Genomic DNA, 22810 nt, shown 5'->3' on the forward strand with positions numbered 1-22810 from the left:
TGCCACCTATAAACACGCCTTATGTGGACAGTCTGTGAGGCGGAAGACACTCATTTTGTGCTGTTGTAGAAATACTGAGTGTACTGTATTGTTCTCCCCAGAACCTCCTATAACCTACCGGGAGACACAAGAAAATGCAAATGGGGAAATCTGAAGCAAAAATCTGTTGGGATCCGAGGCAAGAGCCGATTTTGCTCATTCCTCCCTCCCTCCATGGCGCTGAGGTTATGAAGGCTGCCCTGGCTGCTGTGCTCTGTGCCCGCTAATATGATGAATTGATAAGTGAGGCTTTGGGCCTACTCTGGGCTGCTCCAGGGTTCAGATCTGAGGACTCAATTTGATTCGGAATGTTGTCGTTTGCTACAATTGTTTCATGATTTGTGTATTTTTTCCCTTTCTCTTGCACGTCGGATGTTGGTCTTTTATTTTTATTTCTTTAATTAGGTTTTTTCGGGATTCTTGCTTTGTGGCTACCTGTAAGCAAACAAATCTCAAGGTTGTGTAACTTATACATATTCTGATAATAAAATGTACATTGACTTTGGGAAAAAAAAACTGTTGGAGGAACTCAGTGGATCAGGTAGCATTTGTGGAGGGTCCATAAAGAGTGGAAAGAGGAGAAAGAAGTGGTGGGGGGGGAAGAGGTGTAGCAAGAGCTGACATGTGATAGACGATCTGTGTGAGGAGAGGAGATTGATAGATGGACAAGGGAAAGGTGGAAATAGTGACAGAGGCTGGCTGGTGATAGGCAAAGACAACAAAGTGCTGCAGATGATGGAATCTGATAGGAAAGGGAGGTGAGGCATGGAACCAAATAAGGGAGGTAGAGAGAGCAAATGAGAGCAGTGTGGAAAGTGGAACCAGCAAAGAAGGGTGTGGGTGATGGGCAGATGTGGAGGGGAAGAAAGAAATTGAGTGATGGGGGCTAGGGAGGAGGTGTGTAGATCAGAAGGAGAGAGAAAGGGACAGGGGTGATGGATGTCTATGACACATTCGAGAGAGAGAAAAAGGAAGGGGCAGAAGTTACTGACACGTGGCTGAGAGGGTACAACATAAGACACAGAGGGAAGGCCACTGAGAGAAATGATGAATGGAGTGTAAATACTTGAGATCTTGGCTGGGAATGAACTGGAGGGTGCGTGTAGGAAATGGAACTGGGAGTTATAAAGGTGAAGACAATCCCCAAGGAAAGACATGTGAGTCTAGGTGAAAACATAGGGCAGAGAACAGTAGAAACCACAGAGTGTCACTAGTGGAAAAAGTGTCTCATAGAGCTCATATCAAAGAGAGGGGGAAAACGTCTTCAACATAGGCATGTCTTGAAGAGACTTCACGGTGGTAGTAAAATGAATATACAAGAGATTGCAGAAGCTATTCCCTGGACCAAAATAAAAATGCTGGAGGAATTCATTGGATCAGATATCATCTGTGGAAGGAAATAATCCATACTACCTCCCTAATAAACCAACTCCTAGATGGCCACCTCCATGTATAAGGATACTTTATCTGGGGCAGAATAGAACCAGGTATATACCAGGTTGTTAGTGTCTCTTTCTTAACTGCTGGTGTCTAGGATTTCAGCGCTAGCATTCAACGTGTGCATTGAATAATGCCAGGGCTCTTCATAATTGTTCCCAGAGACTGGCCTGCATCCACATAATTTGGTGGACTTTTGACCCCATTATATTGACATTACAAAAATGGATGGAAGAACAATAAAACTGACTACACAGGATCTGCAGCCTCACTGTATCTTCATGCTAACTTCTCAACTTTTCAGCTTCCAAAAGCTTAAACTGATACAAAACTCCCATGCTCAATTCTAAACTGCATCACTTTGAGCTGCTTCAATATCCATTGTTGATTCCATGCTTTGAAATAGAAATTCTAAAAGCACACTTATGTATTTATTTAATTGCTGATTTGGTTATTTAATCATCTCAACACTTATTCATTTATTATCAGTTTATTTATACATCTATTTATTTTTTCTATGTCACTAGAGAGGCTAGCATTTATTGTCCATCCCTATTTACACTTGAGAAGGTGTTGGTGATGTGCTTTCTTGAACTGTTGCAGTCTCTTTGCTGAAGGCACTCTCACAGTAGTGTTTTGTAGGGATTTCCAGGATTTTGACTCAATAATGATAAATAACTGGCAATATATTTCCAAATGAGAATGGAATGCAACAAGGAAAGAAATTTACAGGTAGTGTTATTCCCATGTGGCTGCTGCCCTCGTTCCTTTGGGTGACAGATCTTGCACATTTAGAAGATGCAATCAGGATGCGGCCTGGAAGACTAGTGCGCCTTCAGGGTGCTGGATTTTCATGGCTCTGGAGATAGGCTGATTCGAGGCCGGTGCCACCACCTGATGTGTCATGGGAGTACACGGACGATCAAAAGCAGCTAGCTGGCGGCTGGCTGTGTGCCCAGAGACCCAAGTTCTTTGGGCACAGAGCTCGGAAAAAGTGACGCAACAGACTTTTAACACCATAAATCAGTGAGTTGTTTTGTTATGTCTCCCCTCTCACTGTGAAATGGAGACACCTCTTTTTCCCTTATTAGGGAGAGAGAGAGCCTATGGTATGTCGAATTACTGGGTGAACGAGTAGCCTTTGGAGTACTGCAAGTCTGTGTCTTTACTGATGCTTTGCTGCACACTGGAGTGCTCAGTGAAAGATGCAGATGCTTTTTTGCTTGTAGGGGAGTGGGGGGTTGTTGCTTTGTTGCTGCTTATGTGTGGGGGGGAGTTGGTGGGGCTTTGGGGTTCTAACATTTAACTGTTATTCATTCTTTGGGGTACTCTGTTTTCTTGGATGCTTGTGAAGAAAAAGAATTTCAGGATGTATATTGTATATATTTCTCTGACATTAAACGTACCTGTTGAAAGCTTAGCTGAATAACTGCAATGAATTTTGTAAATGGTACACCCTGTGGCTACTATGCACCAGTGGCAGAAGGAATGAATGTTAGGTGGTGAATAGGCTGCCAGTCAAGTATGACTGCTTTATTCTAGAAAATGTTGAGCTTCTTGACAGTGTTGGAGCTGCTTTAATCTTTTCACCTGCTTCAAATGGGCATCAATTATACCAGTGCCCAAGAAGACCAGGATTAGCTGCCTCAGTGTCTATTGCCCAGTAGCACTCACATCTACTGTGATACTCCAATGATTTGGTTTGACAACTTGGTCATGACTAACCTCTGACTAGGCCGAAACCTGGACCCACTGTAAATTACCTACCACCACAATAGGTCTACAGTAGATGCAATCTCACTGGCTCTCCACTTGGCCTTTGACCTTCTGGACAGCAACAATACCTGCATCAAGCTGCTCTTTAATGATTTCAACTCAGCATTCAACACCATCATCCCCTCACTACTAATTGCCAAGCTTCAAAACATAGGCCTTTGTACCTCCCTCTGCAACTGGATCCTTGACTTCCTTATCACAAGACCACAGTCAATCTGGATGAGAAATAATATCTCCTCTCACTGACAATCAATACAGGTGCGCCTCAAGGACGCATGCTTAGCCTACTGCTCTAATCTCTCTAGTCATTACTGTGTGGCTCAGCACAGCTCAAATACCAACTGTAAATTTGCCAATGACACCACAGTTGCTGGCAGGATCTAAGTGGTGACATGAAAGCACACAGGAGTGAGATAGGTTGGCTGGTTGATTGCTGCTGCAACAACAACCTTGCAGTCAATGTCAGTAAGACCAAGGACTTCAGAACAGGAAGTCAGGAGGCTTACCAGGTCTCATCAAGGGACCAACAGTGGAAAGGATGAACAGCTTCAAGTTCCTGGGTGTCAACATTTCCAAGGTTTTATCCTAGGACCAACATATTGATGCAGTTTTGAGGAAGGCAGGCTAGAGGCTATAATTTATTAGGGGTTCGAGGAGATTTGGTATGTCACCGAAGACTCCAGCAAATTTCTACAGATGTACCCTGGAGATTTCAGACTGGTTACATCACAGTTTTGTATGGAAGCGCCAATGCACATGATCAGAAAGATCTGCAGGGAGTTGTAAACTCAACCATCTCCATCATAGACTCTGACCTCTACACCAATGAGGACATTTTCAATAGGCGATGCCTCAAAGGGGTGGCTTCCATAATTAAAGATGGTCATCTTCCAGGCCCTCTTCTGATTGCTACCATTAGGGAGGAGGCACAGGAGCCTGAAGACATATAATCAATGTTTTAGGAACCGCTTCTTCTCCTCCACCATCGGATTTGCAAATGGATCTTGAATCCATGAACACTATCTTGCTTTTTGCTTTACATATTTGTATTTTACATATTTCTTATTGTAACTTACAGTAATTTTTTAAATGTATCGCACTACACTGCTGTAAAACATCAAGTTTCACAACATATGTTAGTGATAATAAACTTGATTCTGATTCTTATATGCAACTCAAGAGTTTTGTATCAGAAATGTACTTTATGGATAGTGTAAAGACTGAGTTGTCAGGAGGTGAATCACTCACCACAGTATACTCACCCATTGACTTACTTATTTAGCTACGATATTTATGTAGTTGGTGCAGATGTATTTGTAGCTGTTGGTCACTCCCAGGATGTTGATGGTGCAGGAGTAAGTGTTTGTAATGTCCAGGAGAAGATGATTAGACCTTGTTGGAAATGGTCTTTGCCTGGCACAATTATGGCATGAACGCTGCTTGCCACTCAGTTAATATTTGAACGTTGTTTAGGTTTGCTGCTTGCAGGCATGGGATGCTTATTTTTTGAGAAGTTCTTAATGGAGTTGCTCACAAAGGCCTGTATAACCAGCAAGGCATTCTTAGTCTTGTACTCACACCATATTGTAATTAAAGCAAGTAATCTCTTCGTAGTTGCTCCTTGCTTTCAGAACTGAGTACAAGTATCCCCAAGTCAATACGAACGTCATATCTCCCAATCTCTAGTCACTTAGAAATACTCAGCACTTGTGCTTTTACAATGAAAGTGGAAAGTCTCACAGTTTCCTCTTTCCGCAAGTAGTTAATATTCATGGTTTGCAACTCATTGCAGTCACAGCCACAGATCCCAATAGGGATTCTCAACCAGATTTCAAACCCCTTCATCATTTCATTTCACTCACCTTGATAACCTCTGTGATTTCTGTCATGTCTGACTTTTAGCATGTCCACAATTTCCATCACCACCATCTGACTGAAGAAATTCTTTCACATTTACTCATGGAATGGCCTATCCCTTGTTCTGAAACTATGGCCCTTGCTCAAATCTGCTTAATGTCCACTCATATGGCAAACCCATTGAGCTTACCTGGACACAATATAATTCGACATCTTTCCTCTTAAACCTAAAATCTCTTGCAATGAAGGACATTATACGGCTTGCCTTTCTATTCACTTTCTGAACCTGTTTATTCACATTCATCCATCTCACAGAGCACCAACTCTTTTCAATTTCTCACCATCTAAATTAATTTTCTTTCTACCAAGGTAGATAACCTCACAATTTCCTTCAAAATAGTCGGTTAGTTCTTCCCCATTCATTAAATCTCTCTCTCTCTCTCTCTCTCTCTCTCTCTCTCTCTCTCTCTCTCTCTCTGAAACCTCTGCATCATTCTCATAAACCATGCTGCCACATAGCTTTTTACTATCAGGCAATTTACATACAGTGTATTGCACATGATCTATTCTCAACATCTGTGTCAACAGCTGGGGCCACAGCACCGACTGGTCACCAACTGGCAATCCAAAACTGACTTGTCTTTTTCCTCTACTTGAGATCTACAAACTAATCCTTAATCCACATCAGTCTTTACTACCCCCCACCCTCATACTTTGCCTTCTCGTTTTGTCTAATAATCTCTCAAGTGACCTTGTCAAAGGGCTTTTGGAAGTTCAATAGCCCTTGTTTATTCTGGCAGTCACAACCTCAAAAAATTTCAACTGTTTCAGTATGTATGATTTCCCTATCATTAATCCATATTTACTTTTTCCAATCTTATTACTTCCCAAGTGCTTAGTTACTACTTCCTTCATAATAGTCTTCCCTGTTGTATGGTTATGCTTTCTACCGTCCATTCTGTGGAAATCATTCTGGAACTTAAGAAAATTTGGAAGATGACAACCAGTGCACCAACCTCCGTAGATACCACCCATTTCAATTCTACTTCCCATTCCCATTCCAACATGTCAGTCTATGCCCTCCTCTACTGCCGCAATGAGGCCACATTCAAGTTGGAGGAGCAACACCTTATATTCCCTTTGGGTAGCTTCCAACCTGATGGCATAAACATCAATCGATTTCTTGAACTCCTTCCCCCCCTTATCGTTCCCCATTTCCATTTCCCTCACTCACCTCATCTCCTCACCTGCCTATTACCTCCCTCTGGTGCCCTTCCCCCTTCCCTTTCTTTCATAGCCTCTGGCCTCTCCTATCAGATTCCCCCTTCCCCTGAGAGGGGAGAGAGAAACACAAGGTGATGGATGAAACCAGCAGAAGGAGGGGTGAAGTAAAGAGCTGGGAAGTTGATTGGTGAAAGAGCTACAGGGCTAGAGAAGGGGAATCTAATAGGAGAGGACAGAAAGCCATGGAAGAAAGCAAAGGGCGGGAGGAGTACCAGAGGGAGGCAATGAGCAGACAAGGAGATAAGGTGAGAAAGGGAGAAGTGGATGGGGAATGGTGAAGGAGGGGGAGTCATTACCCCTCCCAGTTTCACCTATCACCTTGTGTTTCTCCCTCCACTCCCCCACCCCCCACCTTTTAAATCTACTCCTCATCTTCTTTTCTCCAGTCCTGCTGAAGGGTCTCGGCCCAAAACATCGCCTGTCCTCTTTTCCATCGATGCTGCCTGCCCTGCAGAGTTCCTCTAGCGTTTTGTGTTTCGTGTGTGTTACTTGGATTTCAAGCATCTGCAGATTTTCTCATGTTCGTGAACCTCCATAATTGCCTACTTCAAAACTCTTAAGATGCAGGTCTCCTTAATTTTTCCAATATTAATTCCAGGAGGCTATCTGTGCTTTCTAATGTGAAAGATAAACACAAAATATTTGCTTAATTTCTCATTAAATTTTTTTAGCTCTTAGTCTGTAATAGACCCACCCTTTGCTAATCTTTTTTCTTGTTATGTACCTGTGGAAGATCTCACAATCTCTTTTTACATTTCCTGTCAACATGTTCTTGTTTTCTACTATCCATTTCACTTGGTACTCTATTACAAGGGTCTGAACTATTCCCAGTTTTCAGGCTTATTGTGTTTGTTTGGTAACTTTTAAGTCTTTATATCTAATGACATATGTTAATTTTTCTTGATAGCTACACTGAATCACCTCTCCTCTTGGATCATTAAGAGTCATTACCAAACACATAATTATTTTCTACTCCCAGTGAATGTATTTAAATGCATTAGACCCGTTGCAAATTGGGGAACCGCTTCGTCAAACACCTCTGCACCATCCACCACAAGCGGGACTTCCTGATGGCCAAGCATTTTAACTCCCATTCCCATTCCCATTCCGATGTGTTGATCCATGGCCTCCTCTCTTGTACCAAGATGAGGCCACCCTCAGGGTGGAGAAACAAAATCTTATATTTTGTCTGGGTACCCTCCAACCTGATGGCATGAATATTGTTTTCTCCTTCCGTTGAACAAATTCCAACCCACCTTCCTCTATTCCTTACTCAGACCTTTCTCTTCTTCTCACCTGCCTATTACTTCACCTGCGTTCCCTCCTCCTTCCCTTTCTCATATTGTTCACTCTCTGCGTGCGCGGCTGTATATCGAATGAATATCGATATGTGTAACTAGGGGTGCCGTGCACAATCCGGATTTGATGGGGACAGCCGTGAAGCACAGAGGAACATTTGGAGAAACTTCTGAGATGCCTGCTTCACTGCCGCTGCCACTGTACAATTGAGAATCTCCGGAGGGGAAGGCCCAAATTCTCGGCTTTGCGTATCGCCTGTTGCCGGGGCTGGGGTCGAAATGCTCGGCAGAGATGGTGCTCGGTGCTCAGTGTCGAATAGGTGGTCAGAGGCTCGGAGTTTTTCGGACGGACTCGGAGTCGGACTGTGGTCGGATGCTTCCGGGATGCTGCACCGGCAAGTTGGTGGCGCTGGAGGTTTACCATCTGCGTGAGATGGTGGGACTTTCGAGAGACTCTGAGACTTTTACTGTACCATGGTCTGTTCTTATCAAATCACTGTTGTACTGTTGTATGCACTGTTGTATGCACTGTTGTAACTATATGTTATAATTATGTGGGTTTTATAGACAATAGGTGCAGGAGTAGGCCATTCGGCCCTTCGAGCCAGCACCACCATTCATTGTGATCATGGCTGATCATCCACAATCGGTATCCAGTTCCTGCCTTCTCCCCATAACCTTTGATTCCACTATCTTTAAGAGCTCTATCCATCTCTTTCTTGAAAGCATCCAGAGACTTGGCCTCCATGGCCTTCTGGAGCAGAACATTCCATATATTACAAACTTAAAGCACACGGTATTGGGGGTAAGGTATTGGTGTGGGTGGAGAATTGGTTAGCAGACAGGAAGCAAAGAGTGGGAATAAACGGGACCTTTTCAGAATGGCAGGCGGTGACTAGTGGGGTACCGCAAGGCTCAGTGCTGGGACCCCAGTTGTTTACAATATATATTAATGACTTGGATGAGGGAATTAAATGCAGCATCTCCAAGTTTGCGGATGACACGAAGCTGGGTGGCAGTGTTAGCAGTGAGGAGGATGCTAAGAGGATGCAGGGTGACTTGGATAGGTTGGGTGAGTGGGCAAACTCATGGCAGATGCAATTTAATGTAAAGGGATTGGACAGGCTAGATGCAGGAAGATTGTTCCCGATGTTGGGGAGGTCTAGAACGAGGGGTCACAGTTTGAGGATAGAGGGGAAGCCTTTTAGGACCGAGGTTAGGAAAAACTTCTTCACACAGAGAGTGGTGAATCTGTGGAATTCTCTGCCACAGCAAACTGTTGAGGCCAGTTCATTAGCTATGTTTAAAAGGAAGTTAGATATGGCCCTTGTGGCTACAGGGGTCAGGGGGTATGGAGGGAAGGCTGGGTTCTGAGTTGGATGATCAGCCATGATCATAATAAATGGCGGTGCAGGCTCGAAGGGCCGAATGGCCTACTCCTGCACCTATTTTCTATGTTTCTATGTTTCTATATCCACCACTCTCTGGGTGAAAAAGTTTTTCCTCAACTCCGTTCTAAATGGCCTACCCCTTATTCTTAAACTGTGGCCTCTGGTTCTGGACTCACCCATCAGCGGGGACATGCTTCCTGCCTCCAGCGTGTCCAATCCCTTAATAATCTTATATGTTTCAATAAGATCCCCTCTCAGCCTTCTAAATTCCAGAGTATACAAGCCCAGTCGCTCCAATCTTTCAACATATCACAGTCCCGCCATCCCGGGAATTAACCTTGTGAACCTACGCTGCACTCCCTCAATAGCAAGAATGTCCTTCCTCAAATTTGGAGACCAAAACTGCACACAGTACTCCAGGTGTGGTCTCACCAGGGCCCTGTACAGCTGCAGAAGGACCTCTTTGCTCTTATACTCAATTCCCCTTGTTATGAAGGCCAGCATGCCATTAGCTTTCTTCACTGCCTGTTGTACTTGCATGCTTGCTTTCAGTGACTGATGTACAAGAACACCTAGATCTCGTTGTGCTTCCCCTTTTCCTAACTTGACTCGATTTAGATAATATTCTGCCTTCCTGTTCTTACCACCAAAGTGGATAACCTCACATTTATCCACATTAAACTGCATCTGCCATGCATCTGCCCACTCACCCGGCCTGTCCAAGTCACCCTGCATTCTCATAACACCCTCCTCACATTTCACACTGCCACCCAGCTTTGTGTCATCGGCAAATTTGCTAATGTTACCTTTAATTCCCTCATCTAAATCATTAATATATATTGTAAACAGCTGCTGTCCCAGCACTGAACCCTGAGTTTCTGTTAGTTTTTAAGTCAGTTTGTCATGTGTTTTCGTGATATCATTCTGGAAAAACATTTTTATCATTTCATAATGCATGAATTACTAAATGACAATAAAAGGGGACTGTGTGTCCTCATAATCATAATCAATAATAATAATAATAATCCTCTGCTATCAGATTCTTTCTTTTCCAGCCCGACCTTTCCCACCCACCTGGTTTCTCTTTGTAGCTAGTCTCTTTCCCCTCCCCCCCCAATTTTTTGTTCTGGCATCTCTCCCCTTCTTTCTCCGTCCTGATGAAGGGTCTCAGCCTGAAACATCGACTGTTTACTCTGCTGCCTGACCTGCTGAGTTCCTCCAGCATTTGTTGTGAGTTATTGTATTTAAATGCATTGTTGTTTTAGCAGTTTGTATTATTTCCTTTGTTACTTTACATGTCTCTGCACCAGGGCAATGTCACAGTACATAAAGAGATTTCATTTATTTTTATTTAGAGATACAACATGGAATAGGCTCTTCCAGCCCTTTGAACCCTGCCACCAGCAACCCACCGATTAACCCTAGCCTAATTATGGGACAGTTATCAATAACCAATTAACCTATTAATCAGGACACCAGAGCACCCAGAGGAAACTCATACATTCACGGGAAGGACTGAGGGTGGAAACCAGAGCACCCAGAGGAAACCCATACATTCATGGGAAGGACGTACAAACTCCTTACAGATAATGTCAGAATTGAACTCCGAATGCCAGCGCCCCTAGCTGTAATAGCTCGTGCTAACCGCTATAGAGGGTATAGTCATATAGTGTCAGAATGGGGAAGGTCACAACCAGAAAATTAACATAAACTCATTGTAAGAATATTTCTAGATAACAAGGAACAAACTGTACAAACAGGTTTTTATTTACATTTTATTGAAGAGTCAGGCTCTTACATAGCACAGAATGACCCACTGCTAACATTTTTCAAAGTGAGTCTCATTCAGCATAAAAATTAACTTAAATTTCTTACCAGGATAATAATTAGCCCATTTTCAGTCTTTACATCAGCTGCTTTTGTACCAGCACATTGTGCCAGACCATACTGGCTAACATCCAGCCCTGGTTTGATTAGGATGCATTGAGTTTCGTGAGGGTGGGCAGTGATGAACCTACCATTCCAGTATCAGTGCTGATTCCTTTTTTCTTCATTACAGCCAATTTTGAGGTTGGTTATGAAGGCCATCGTACTTAGTTTCAACATTGTTTGGACATATTACCATATTTGTTTTTAAAACTATCCTCTGAGACCATTTATTTCTGTTAGTATGTTCATAATCCAAACTTTCAGTTAATAGTGCTGACCCTGTGCCTCTTGGTTCTCATGCCAACATTTGTGTTTATTTACGTTAATTTTGTATGACCATTCATCATCACACAGAACAAGATAATAACATAGAGCAAAGTCAGCCATTGGGTGCCATGCCGACCTATAAACCATATTGTGATTGGATGCCAGTTATGCAAAGCAATTCAATACCATTGGGCATTATGCCAAAACATTTAGAATGCTTAGTGATTTCATAGAATTTTATCACAGCATTGTATGTCATGGTTATAGGGTTTAGGTTTTCAATGGAATCTATTTTGCTTTTATTTTCTAATGCTCTGGAAAGTTGGAGAATTAAACTAATTTATGGAAATCACAGACATTAGAAATAGGATTGAAATTCCCAGACTTATTGTTTTGAGAGAGAGGGAGAGGGAGGGGGGGCAGGGGGAGAGGGGGGGGGGAGAGAGAGAGATCTCAGTCAAGAATTGCTAGATTTTTGGATTTTCAGAGCATTGATTTGGAACCACTGTGCTCCTATGTGAAGTAAGTAAGTTTATTTCATGCACCAGCTGTAATTTAATGATTAATAATTTCAGCATGTTGACTCTACAATACTCTTAAAGGCAAACCTAATGAATGAGACTGCTCAGTCTCAGATCCTGCATACAATACTCAAGTGTTAATGAGACTGAAATTAAATTTACTCAGTGTTTGTGTGTATGTGAGCAGTATTAACAATGCTGATTATAACTGTTTTGGTAGAAGATTGCACTGATATACTCACTGAAGAAAACAATGCAAATGGGAGCACAGTCAGACTCTACTGAGGGCTTATTGTCATCGACTTATGGGCAACTTGCATAATGAAAATAGTTCATTTACCTATCTATATCTGTATGTTCTCTGCATACAAACAAGACTCTTAAAACCATTGGATTGACTCAGTGATGTTTCTACCTGGCCTGGGCAAGGCTGGGGCAATTGTATCTTTGTCATCTTAATGTAGGAATGCCTGAAGTGAAACCCATTAAACTTTGCAATCTGCTCAGTAAGGTTCAGTATGGTAGTGAAACGTACCAACACCCGACTCTCTATGCCTCAAGATTGACAGTGTCCGTTTACACATGATTGCTCTGTCACCGAGGCAACAGGTGCCTGGTTCTGTTGTGCAAACACTTCCACAGCAGTCAGAGATAGCTCAGCTTGCCAGGGGCTTCCATTCCAGAGACGTTCAAAACCTAATGTCGTGGTGACCAGTGGCTATTGTTCTAATTATATCCAGGACCGAATCTGAATTGGTCAATGTTCTGAAAGTAAAACATTAAAGCCACCAGATACACTTGTATTTCAAAGTGGAAGACAGAGACCCAAGGCATTTCTCTGTTCCTGGTACTCTGGTTAAAAAAAGGAGACAGGACATTTGCTTGAAAAGCAATTGGTGCGCCTGATTTTGCTTCATTGAAGAACTCATATTGCAATGGAAAATTGTTTCCCTGGCTGTCCTCAGTGGGAATTGCAATCAAGCATTTAAGGTAAGAAACCGGCTTCCCTTTGGTTCCAGTTCTATCCTGCAGAATTGTGAAATTGAATTGGACAAAGCTGATAATTTAAGCACAAATGAGTGTGTAGGTCATAGAGTCACAGAGTCATACACCATGGAAACGAGCCCTTCAGCCTAACCGGTCCATGCTGACCAAGATTCCAATCTAAGCTCATCCCATATACCCGTACTTAATCCATTTCCCTGGAAACCCTTCCTATTCATTTGCATGTACCTCTTAAATGTTGTAAGAGTACTGCCTCAACCACTTCCTCCAGCAGCTCATTCCATATACTGATCACCCTCTGGGTGAAAATGTTACCCCTCCAGTTCCAATTAAATCTCTCCCCCCTCAGCTTAATTCTATGATCTCTGTTCTTGATTCATCTGGGAAAAAGACTGGACATGCTGACCCTCGTGATTCTATAGACTTCTATAATTTCCTACCTCATTGTTATTAGGGTTTTTTTTTCTGTTTTAGTTAGTAGGGGTTCTTTTTTCCATAAAAAAAGCTTTAACATTTTGTTTTTTTATTATTATTTTAGTTTTTTTTATTACTCTTCAGCTTGGTTGATAGTTTAACTTTTATTCTACATATGGATGTGTTGTCTTGATTATTTTGATGATTTTTTCTCTGTTGTTGATTTTCAATAATAATTAATAAAAAGATAACAAAAAAAAATCCTACCTCATTATCCTACGTCCCAGCCTGTTCAACCTCTCTCCATAACTTAGTCCTTTGAGGCTTGGCAAAATTCTTGTAAATTTCCTCTGCACTCTTTCCACCATAATGGCATCTTTTCTATTGCAGTGTGACCAACACTGAACACAATATTCCAAGTGCAGCCTCACCAACACCTTGTGCAATTGCCAAGAGCTGAATAGGTACCACAATAATAGAACTATGGGAAATAAATTGGAATCACCCCAAACAACCTGCATTAGTGTGCTCTCTGCCATGAACAATTATCCCAAAAGCCACTGGATCGATCGTAGAGAAGGGAACTTTTGAACTACTGTACCTGTCCTGGCCATGTGGCAGCAAGCTAATGCTTGTCTCAATTCCTCAAGAAGAGGTAATAGGTATTCCCAAGAATCAATGATAGACGATGTTTCCTGTACAACACAGACAAAATGCTGGAGGAACTCGGCAGGTCAGGCAGCATCTATGGAAATGCACAAACAGTTGACATTTTGGGTTGAGACCATTCTTCAGGACTGGAAAGGAAAGGGGAAGACACCAGAATAAAAAAGTGAGGGGAGGGAAAGGAGAATAGCTAGAAGGTGATAGGTGAAGCCAGGTGGGTTGGAAAGATAAAAAGCTGGAGAGAAAGGAGTCTGATAGGACAGGAAAGTAGATCATAGCAGAAAGAGAGGAAGGAGGGGACCCAGGTGATAGGCAGCTGATTATAGGTAAGAGGCCATGGAATAAAAGAAGAGGGGAGGGGGAGGTTTTTTTTACTGGAAGAAGAAATGGATGTTCATGCTATCAGATTGGCGGCTACCCAGATGGAATATAAAGTGTAGCTCCTTCATCCAGGATGGCCTCATCTTGGCACAAGAGGAGGCTATGGACTGACATGTCAGAATGGGAATGGGAATCGGAATTATAATGTTTGGCCACCAGAATGTTTCTCTTTCGGTGGACGGAGTAGAAATGCTTGGTGAAGCGCTCCCTAATGTACAAAGGGTCTCACCAGTGTAGAGGTGGCGGCCTCGGGAGCATTGGATACAATAGATGACCCCAATAGATTTTCAGCTGAAGTGTTGCCTCACCTGGAAGGACTGTTTGGGGCCCTGAATGGAGGTGAGAGACAAGGTAAATGGGCAGGTGTAGCAGTTTGGCTGCTTGCAGGGATAAATGCTGGGAGGGAGATTAGCAGAGAGGGATGAATGGACAAAGGAATCACAGAGGGAGCAATCCCTGTGGAAAGCAGAGGTGGGAGGTAAAGATATATTGGTTAGTGGGATCCCTTTAGAGATGGCATAAGTTGCAGAGGATGATGTGCTGGATGCCGAGGCTCATGGGGTGGTAGGTAAGTTGAGAGGAACTCTGTCAATGTTAAGGTGGTCGGAAGATGGGCTGAGTGCAGACATTCGGGGAATGGAGGAGGTGTGGGTGTGGGCAGCACCAATGGTGGAGGGAAAAATTTTCCTGTTCTGGTTTCAATCCCAGGGCTCAGAGATGAGAAGGTAGTCCTGCTTTTGGCGAAACCATCTTCTTAACCAGTTCAAAATTATGTTACCAAGTAGTCTCCCTTTCTGTAAAATAAGTTAATTTTATTTTGCTGAAAGCTTTTACAGACTGGCAGTTCCTCCTGTACATTTGGAACACAACATAATGCAATCCAAAGCTTATTGTAGTATTTCCAATGGCTCCCATAAGAGGGAGCTCCATATTTACCCACAAATATAGACTTGACCATGCCAGAGAGAGAGTCAGTGCTCGAGTGTCGTCTGGAGACTTATGTTGAGAAGGATGAAGACTAGGGAAGGTGGAGACATCTTGCATGCTGAAGTAATTGTTGATGTTAACTGGAGGAGTGGTAGCAGTGCATTCTTGCTCCTTATTAGTAAGAATTGTAAAAACAATGTTGCCGTCTGATAATATTCTTAAAAAGAACTTCAACCATTGAAAGGCCTGGGATCCAGTATTTACTTTATACCATTCACTCGGTGGCCACTTTATTTGGTACAGCTATACCAATGCAAATTAATTAATGCAAATATCTAATCAGCCAATCACGTGGCAGCAACTCAATGCATAAAAGCACGCAAACATGGTCAATAAGTTCAGTTGTTGTTTGGACCAAAAACATCAGAATGGTGAAGAAACGGGATCTACATGACTTTGACTGTGGAATGATTGTTGATGCCAGATGGGGTGGTTGGAGTATTTGAGAAATTGCTGATCTCCTGGGAGATCAAGAGTTTACAGAGAATGATGCAATAAAAAAGAACATCCAGTTAGGGACAGCTTTGTTAATGAGAGAGGTCGGACAGGTTCAAGCTGACAGGAAGGTAACAGTAGCTCAGGTAACCATACATTTCAACAGTAGTGTGCAAAAGAACATCTCTGAATGCACAGCATGGTGAACTTTGAAGTGCATGGTCTACAGCAGTAGATGAGCATAAAACACCCAGAGCCAATTCAATAGCTACAGGCGTTCCACTCTAGTACCTAATAAAGTGGCCATTGTGTATATGTTCTGTGACTGATGTTGAATGAACAAAATGCCTCATCCTTATTAAATCTGAGTATTACAGGTTTCCCCCGCCATCCGAAGGTAGAGCGTTCCTATGAAACGGTTCGTAAGCCGACATGTCGTAAAGCGAAGAAGCAATTATTATTTATTTGTATGGGAAAATTTTGTGAGTGTTCGCAGACCCAAAAATAACCTACCAAATCATGCGAAATAACACACAAAACCTAAAATAACAGTAACATATAGTAAAAGCAGGAATGATATGATAAATACACAGCCTATATAAAGTAGAAATACTTTTCCACAATCATTACTGCACTGTTCTCCATGGCGAAAATCTCACGCAAACGCCGTCGGCAGAAAATCTCACGCAAGCACTGTTGGCAAAAACACGGTGCAAGTGCTCTCCAGTAACCTTTAAGCTATGAAGCTGCCAAATCAATCCAAGTAACACGTAAAAATACACAGCCGATATAAAGTAGAAACAATGTATGTACAGTGTAGTATCACTTACTGGAATCGGGAAAACAGCGCAGAGCACACTGAAGATGGTGTGTTAGACTGAGTCGTCGCAGGTTGGCTGGTGCAGTGGCCCCCACCCTCCAGGCCACCGACCAATACATTGCTGCGAAGCATGCAGGGGTCCAGCGGTAGCCGGGAGGCACACAGCACATCTTTAAGAAAAAAACCAAACTAAACATGCTAATTAATTAGGTGCCGCTCGACACGTAATTGTCGGCCCAGATCAGAGCCGATTTCCGATTGCGCCGTCTCTGATCTGAGCCGATAATTACATGTCGGGCTGCACCTAATTAATTAGCATGTTTATTTCGGCTTTTTTCTTAAAGATGTGTTGTGTGCCTCCCGGCTTCTGCTGCATTCTCCGCGAATCAGTACAGTATCCGTCTGCGGCCTGGGTGTCGGGGTGTTGGGGTGGTGGGACACTGGGGTGTCATTTCGTCATCTGTTTCCATTAGGGCAGGCAGCTCATCTTCTCCTATGACTGCCCGCCTCGATGTTGAAGGTTGAGGTTCGTCGTCTGCTGTGGCTGATATGGAACGCTTGCTTGACTGCTGAGCCTCGCGCATTTTTCTATCATACAGTTCTTTGTAAGGACTCACACCCTCTTGCAAATATCCCCTAAACCTATGTACCCTTTCAAAATTAAAGTTGTACTTAATCATTGCAGCGAAAATCTCACGTAGTTGCTTCACTTTCGCTACTGCATTCGGTTTCGATTGTTATCCTTTCCTCTTCCAATTGCATCAGCTCTTCATCTATCAGTTCTTGGTCATGGGATGCCAAAACCTCTTCAACATCATCTTCGTCAGCTTCCACAAGCCAAACTCACTTTGTCCTTACTTCGTTCACCACGATCGAAATGCTTAATTATGTCTAGTTTTACGCTAAGTGTAACACCCTTACGAGCTCTTTTAGGCTTTTCCAACACCATAGAACTCATCTTGCAAATGGCTGCTCACAGGCACGTGTTAAAGCAATGCCGGCGAGAATGCAGTTCCGAATCCGGGGAGAGCAGCTGCTCAGGGCGTGCGCTGCCTTTTATCGCGCGCTGCTTTTCTTTCGTAACAGTGAAAACACCTTCTGAAAGTGAAAGCAGGGTAACTAATGTAGGTCTTTCGTAACAGTGAGGTTTCGTAAAGCGAACGTTCGAAAAGCGGGAGACACCTGTAATTGGATGAAAGTAAAGACACTTCCAAACTTTATAAACACAGGATTCTGCAGATATTGGAGCTCTTACGAAGATCTCAGCTCAAAATGTTGTCTGTTTATTCCCCTCCATAGATGCTGCCCGAGGTGCTGAGTTCTTCTGGCAGTTTGTGTGTGTTACTTCAATTCTTTAACTTGTCAGTCAATGAGCTATGGGAAAATAGAATGCCGATGAGGAGAAAACAAAAGATTTTGGTAGTACATCCATTAGAGTAGCTTTAATTCATCTGTAGCATTGATGCAACACTTCTAGATTCCCCAGAGTAGGGGTGATGAGAACAGGCACACCCCACCATCTCAGATTAACTATTCCAGTTTATGTCCCAGTTTTGCAGAGTAAAGGCATTGAAGCTACAAGTGCTCACTGTCATCAGGCAATGTGACAGCAGCTGCTGGTTTTAATGCTTGCATGTGCTCTCTTGAGTGCAGAAGAACACAAAGTTATTGAAATAAACAAAATTCTCACGGTGCTTGACAATGTACATGCAGAATTGATGTTTCCACTGGATAGGGTGTCTTTAATAAGGGACCATAATTTCAAAATAAAGGATGAGGACTGAGATGAAAAGAAATTTCTTCAGCCCAGAGGATAATAAACTTTTGGAATTCTGTACCCTAAAGGCTGAGGAAGCGCTGTTGCTGGGTATATTCAAGAAAGAGTTCAATAGATTTTTGAATATTAAGGATGTCAATGAATAAAGTAATGCAGAAGTACAAAATCAGCCTTGTTGAATGGCTGGCCAGGTGCAAGGGCTAAAAAGCCCACTCTGCCTTCTTTTTCTTATATTCAGCCTGGAGCAGTTCTAGAAGGCTCAGCATCACCCTATCAAGGACAAATAGAAAAAAGGAGTAAGTACTAATTTGCCAATAACACCCTGGAATTTAAGATCAAAACAACCTTTAGGACATGGGTCAGAACAGACTGCATCTACCTCCAATGAAATTGTTGGGATGGTACCTCACAGAATCCTAGAGGAAAAGGAAGGGTAAACATTTGTGCTTCCACATTGTATGCAGATGTATGTTTTACACGATGCTGTAGTATCAGTTGTTTGAATTCCCATAAACATATTTTGACACAGCTTTCTGATCAGCAACATATACCGTTAATGACAGGTGTGGCTATTTCATGTTTGGAATCAAGAGATTGTGGACTGAGTTTGAGAATTGGGGGCTTCGAAGGGGCATGATTGGATTATTTAGGTCATCTCTGGGTTAACAAACACCCAATTTACTGACAACCTTCCGTACAAGAGAACTCCTATAATATAACTACATTCAAGGACCCAACATAAGAACATAAGTTTGCTCCTATGAATGGTAGAACTATTTTCCTCTCTCTCTGCTTTTAGTAATTACTCTTTCTTATCAGTCTTGTGTCTTTTTGATTCATTACAATACTGTGGAATTATGGTCGCAACATCGAGTGATTTTTGTAAATTTTCTTAGTTATGAAGAAAGTTGTTTTATGGATATCAGCTAATGGAGGTACTGACGGATATATTTAACATCTCTTTGGAACAATCTGTTGTCCCCTTGGTTTTCAAGGTGGCAACCATCATTCCAGTGCCAAAGAAGGGGACAGTAATCTGCCTAAATGACTATCATCTGGTGGCATTAACATCAACCATTATGAAATGCTTTGTTTAGCTGGTCATGCAGCACATTAAAGCCTTTCTCCCGGCTACACTGGACCCTTTCCAGTTCGCTTATCGCTCAAATCGATCCACTGATGATGCAGTAGCCTCTGCCCTCCACTCTGTCCTGTCTCACCTGGAAAATGGTGTCTCATATGCCAGACAGCTGTTTGTAGACCAGTTTGGTGTTCAACACCATCATACCCCAGAAACTGGTGGAGAAGCTGTCCTTGCTAGGTCTCACCACCTTCCTCTGCAATGGGATACTGGACTTCTTAACAGTAAGGCCACAGTCAGTCTGTGTGGGCAGCAACGTCTCTCGTCCCATGACGCTGAGCACTGGTGTCCCGCAAGACTGCGCTCAGCCCACTGCTGATGCATACCTGTGTCGCAGGATCCAGCTCAAGCCGTGTCATCAAGTTTACAGATGACAGGACAGTAGATGGCTTTATCAAGAACGATGATGAGATAGAGTGTTGAGAGGAAGTGGAGCGGCTGGTGGATTGGTGTGAGAAGAACAGCCTAAGCCTGAATGCGGAGAAGACAAAGGAAATCATTGTGGACTTCAGGAAGGTGTAGATGAACCATCTCTCTCTGCGAATATATGGCTCCTCCGTAGAGAGAGTTCAGTGCACCAAGTTCCTGGGAGTTCATGGATGACCTCCCCTGATCCATTAATATCACCCCTCTGAACAAGAAGGCACAGTGGTGTCTCCACTTTCTAAGAAGATCGAGGCAAGCAAGCCTCCCCTCCCACATCTTAACTGTGTTTTACAGGAGCACCATTAAGAGCATCCTGACAAGTTGTATCTCCCTCTGGTATGGGAGCAGTCAAGCATTGGACCATAAGACCCTACAAAGGAGTCTGAGAACAGCTGAGAGGATCATAGGGGTCTTCCTACCGTTCTTTGCAGACATTAATCAGGAGCATTGCATATGCAGGGACCTTAGTATTATTAAGGATCCCACCCATCCATCCAGCATCCTCTTTGACTTTCTACCATCAAGCAGGAGACTGTGATGCATAAAAACAAGAATGGTCAGGATAGGAAACAGTTTCTTCCTCCAGGCCATTAGGCTTCTGAACTCCTGGCCACATCGTATTCCAAGTGTCACTGGTTAATCTGTTCTGTACCTTACAATATTTAATATTAATTTACTTTAGTTTGTTATTTACATATGATTCATCTGTAGATTTTATCCTTACCTTCATAAGTTATTGTGTGTTATGTGCACTACTATGCTTTACACCCTGGTTTGAAGAAACGTTGTCTTGTTTCTATATACATTATATGGTTAATAACGTAATGTACATGTATGTAGTTAAATGACAATAAACTTGACTTGACTATTAAAATGGAACCTGTTCTTTACCCAATGCCCTTGATACTTCTGGTGGAATGGAGTCAGGAAAGAATGATTGTTATTCTGCTGGTTGGATGGATTCCTGAAGGTCAACTGAACTTTGCAGTGATGGGGTCATTCTAGTAACCTGTGCAGCAATATGTACTGCTCCTCACACTAGGCCTGGATCTATACCTTCCTCTTCCTTTTCTTCTCCGGCATGTGTTCCATCTAATTTCTGCTGGGTATTGTGCAGAGCAGGTTACTATATAGATTATCTTGGCTTCTGAAACCCTGGCTGGTTCAGTAAAACATACAAGATACTTTCTCAGCATTCATGTTCTTTATTCGGTCAAATTTCTGGTGGGCAAATGGTTTTGGCTTTAACACCCTGTGACCCATTGCGTAGGTTCCACGTTAGTTATATATCCAATCCTCAGACAGGATTCTCTATGTTCCATATGCAACAGCTTGCATCTGTTTTCACAGAGGCTTCAAAGTCTTAGGGAGTTTGGATTGCCACTGGCTGAAGTATGGCAGCTACTTAAGAACCTTACAGAGAGCAGGAGAAAGAATCTGGGATTGAATGCTACCCAAGCAATAGCAGAGTGGAAATCTTTCCAACTGATGGGAATCTGGGAATATACTTGGGGTTGAGCATTTTGTCTGTTTCATTTGTGGAGAGCTAGCTTGAGCTGCAAACCCATTCATTCTGTAATTCTGAACTTGGGTGTTCAACCAGTATGCAAAAGACAACAGACTCTGCCAATACAAAAAGAAGGAAATAAAAATACTAAATAAATAACAGTGAGTATTGAGAACATGAGATGAAGAGTCCTCGAAAGTGAGTCCATTGGTTGTGGGAATATTTCAATGATGGGGCAAGTGAATTGAGTGAAGTTATCCTCTTTGGTTCAAGAGCCTTGATGGTTGAGGAGTAATAACTTTTCCTGAAACTGGTGGTGTAAGTTCTGACGTTCCTGTACCTTCTTCCTGATGGCAGCAGCAAGAAGAGGGCATGGCCTGGGTGGTGGGGATGCCTGATGATTTCCTGCGACAACGCTCAATAGATGTGCTCAATGCTGGGGAGGACTTTACCAGTGATAGACTGGGCCATATCCACTACTTTTTGTAGGATTTTCTATTTAAGGGCATTGGTGTTTCCACACCAGGCTATGATGTAGCCAGTCAATATACTCGCCATTACATATCTATAGAAGTTTGTCAAAGTTTTAGATATCAAGCCAAATATCCACAAACTTCTAAGGAAGTAAAGGTACTGCTGTGCTTTCTTCATAATTGCTCTTATGTGCTGGACCCAGTTCAGGTCCTCCGAAATAATAACACTGAGGAATTTAAAGTTGCTGACCTCCACCTCTGATCCTTCGATGAGGACTGGCTCATGGGCCTCTGGTTTCCTCATCCTGTAGTCAATAATCAGCCCCTTGGTCTTACTGACATTGAGTAAGAGGTTGTTGTTGTGGCATCACTCGGCCAGATTTTCAAACTCTCTCCTGTATGCTGATTCGTCACCACCTTTGATTCGGTCTATGGGAATAGTGTCATCAGCAAACTTGAACATGGCACTGGAGTTGTGCTTAGCTACACAGTTATAAGTGTAAAGTGAATAGAGCAGGAGGCTAAGCACACAGCCTTGTGTTCAGTATTTGAAGCTGATACTATACAGAGTCACAATTCCTTATTTGTTCTCCAATAAGGTAAATAAGGTAAACCAAATAAGGTGTTGTGACTGTGGATTTCTCTATAAAGAGTCAGCACAGATTTGAGGGGATGAATGGCCCCCTGCACTATTGCAATTATTTGATACTATGGCATTGTTACATGTACTGAAATAATGTGGAAAGCTTTTGTTTGCATGCCATAAGATGTTAGAGTTACAGAGGAAGTTCAGGCCAGTAGATAAATAAAGAGCAAGGACCATGAGCAATATAGACTGGGAGTTCATCTTTCAGCAAATGAAAAGTCCATCAGGAGTCTGATAATAGCAGGATAGAAGCGTTCCTCAAGCCTGGTGGTATGTGCTCTCAAGCTTTGTATCTTTTGCCCAATGGGAAAGGGCAGAAGGGAGAACGACCAG

The 22810-nt window shown here is 42.7% G+C and overlaps 1 protein-coding gene across 1 annotated transcript in view; it reads left to right on the forward strand.

Moving 5' to 3' along the window:
- Positions 1–22810, forward strand: part of LOC134358455 (uncharacterized) — a 102217-nt gene that overhangs the window by 18438 nt on the left and 60969 nt on the right. The window lies entirely within an intron of this gene.

Source organism: Mobula hypostoma, chromosome 18, assembly GCF_963921235.1.
Source record: "Mobula hypostoma chromosome 18, sMobHyp1.1, whole genome shotgun sequence".
In the NCBI taxonomy this organism is placed as follows: domain Eukaryota; kingdom Metazoa; phylum Chordata; class Chondrichthyes; order Myliobatiformes; family Myliobatidae; genus Mobula; species Mobula hypostoma.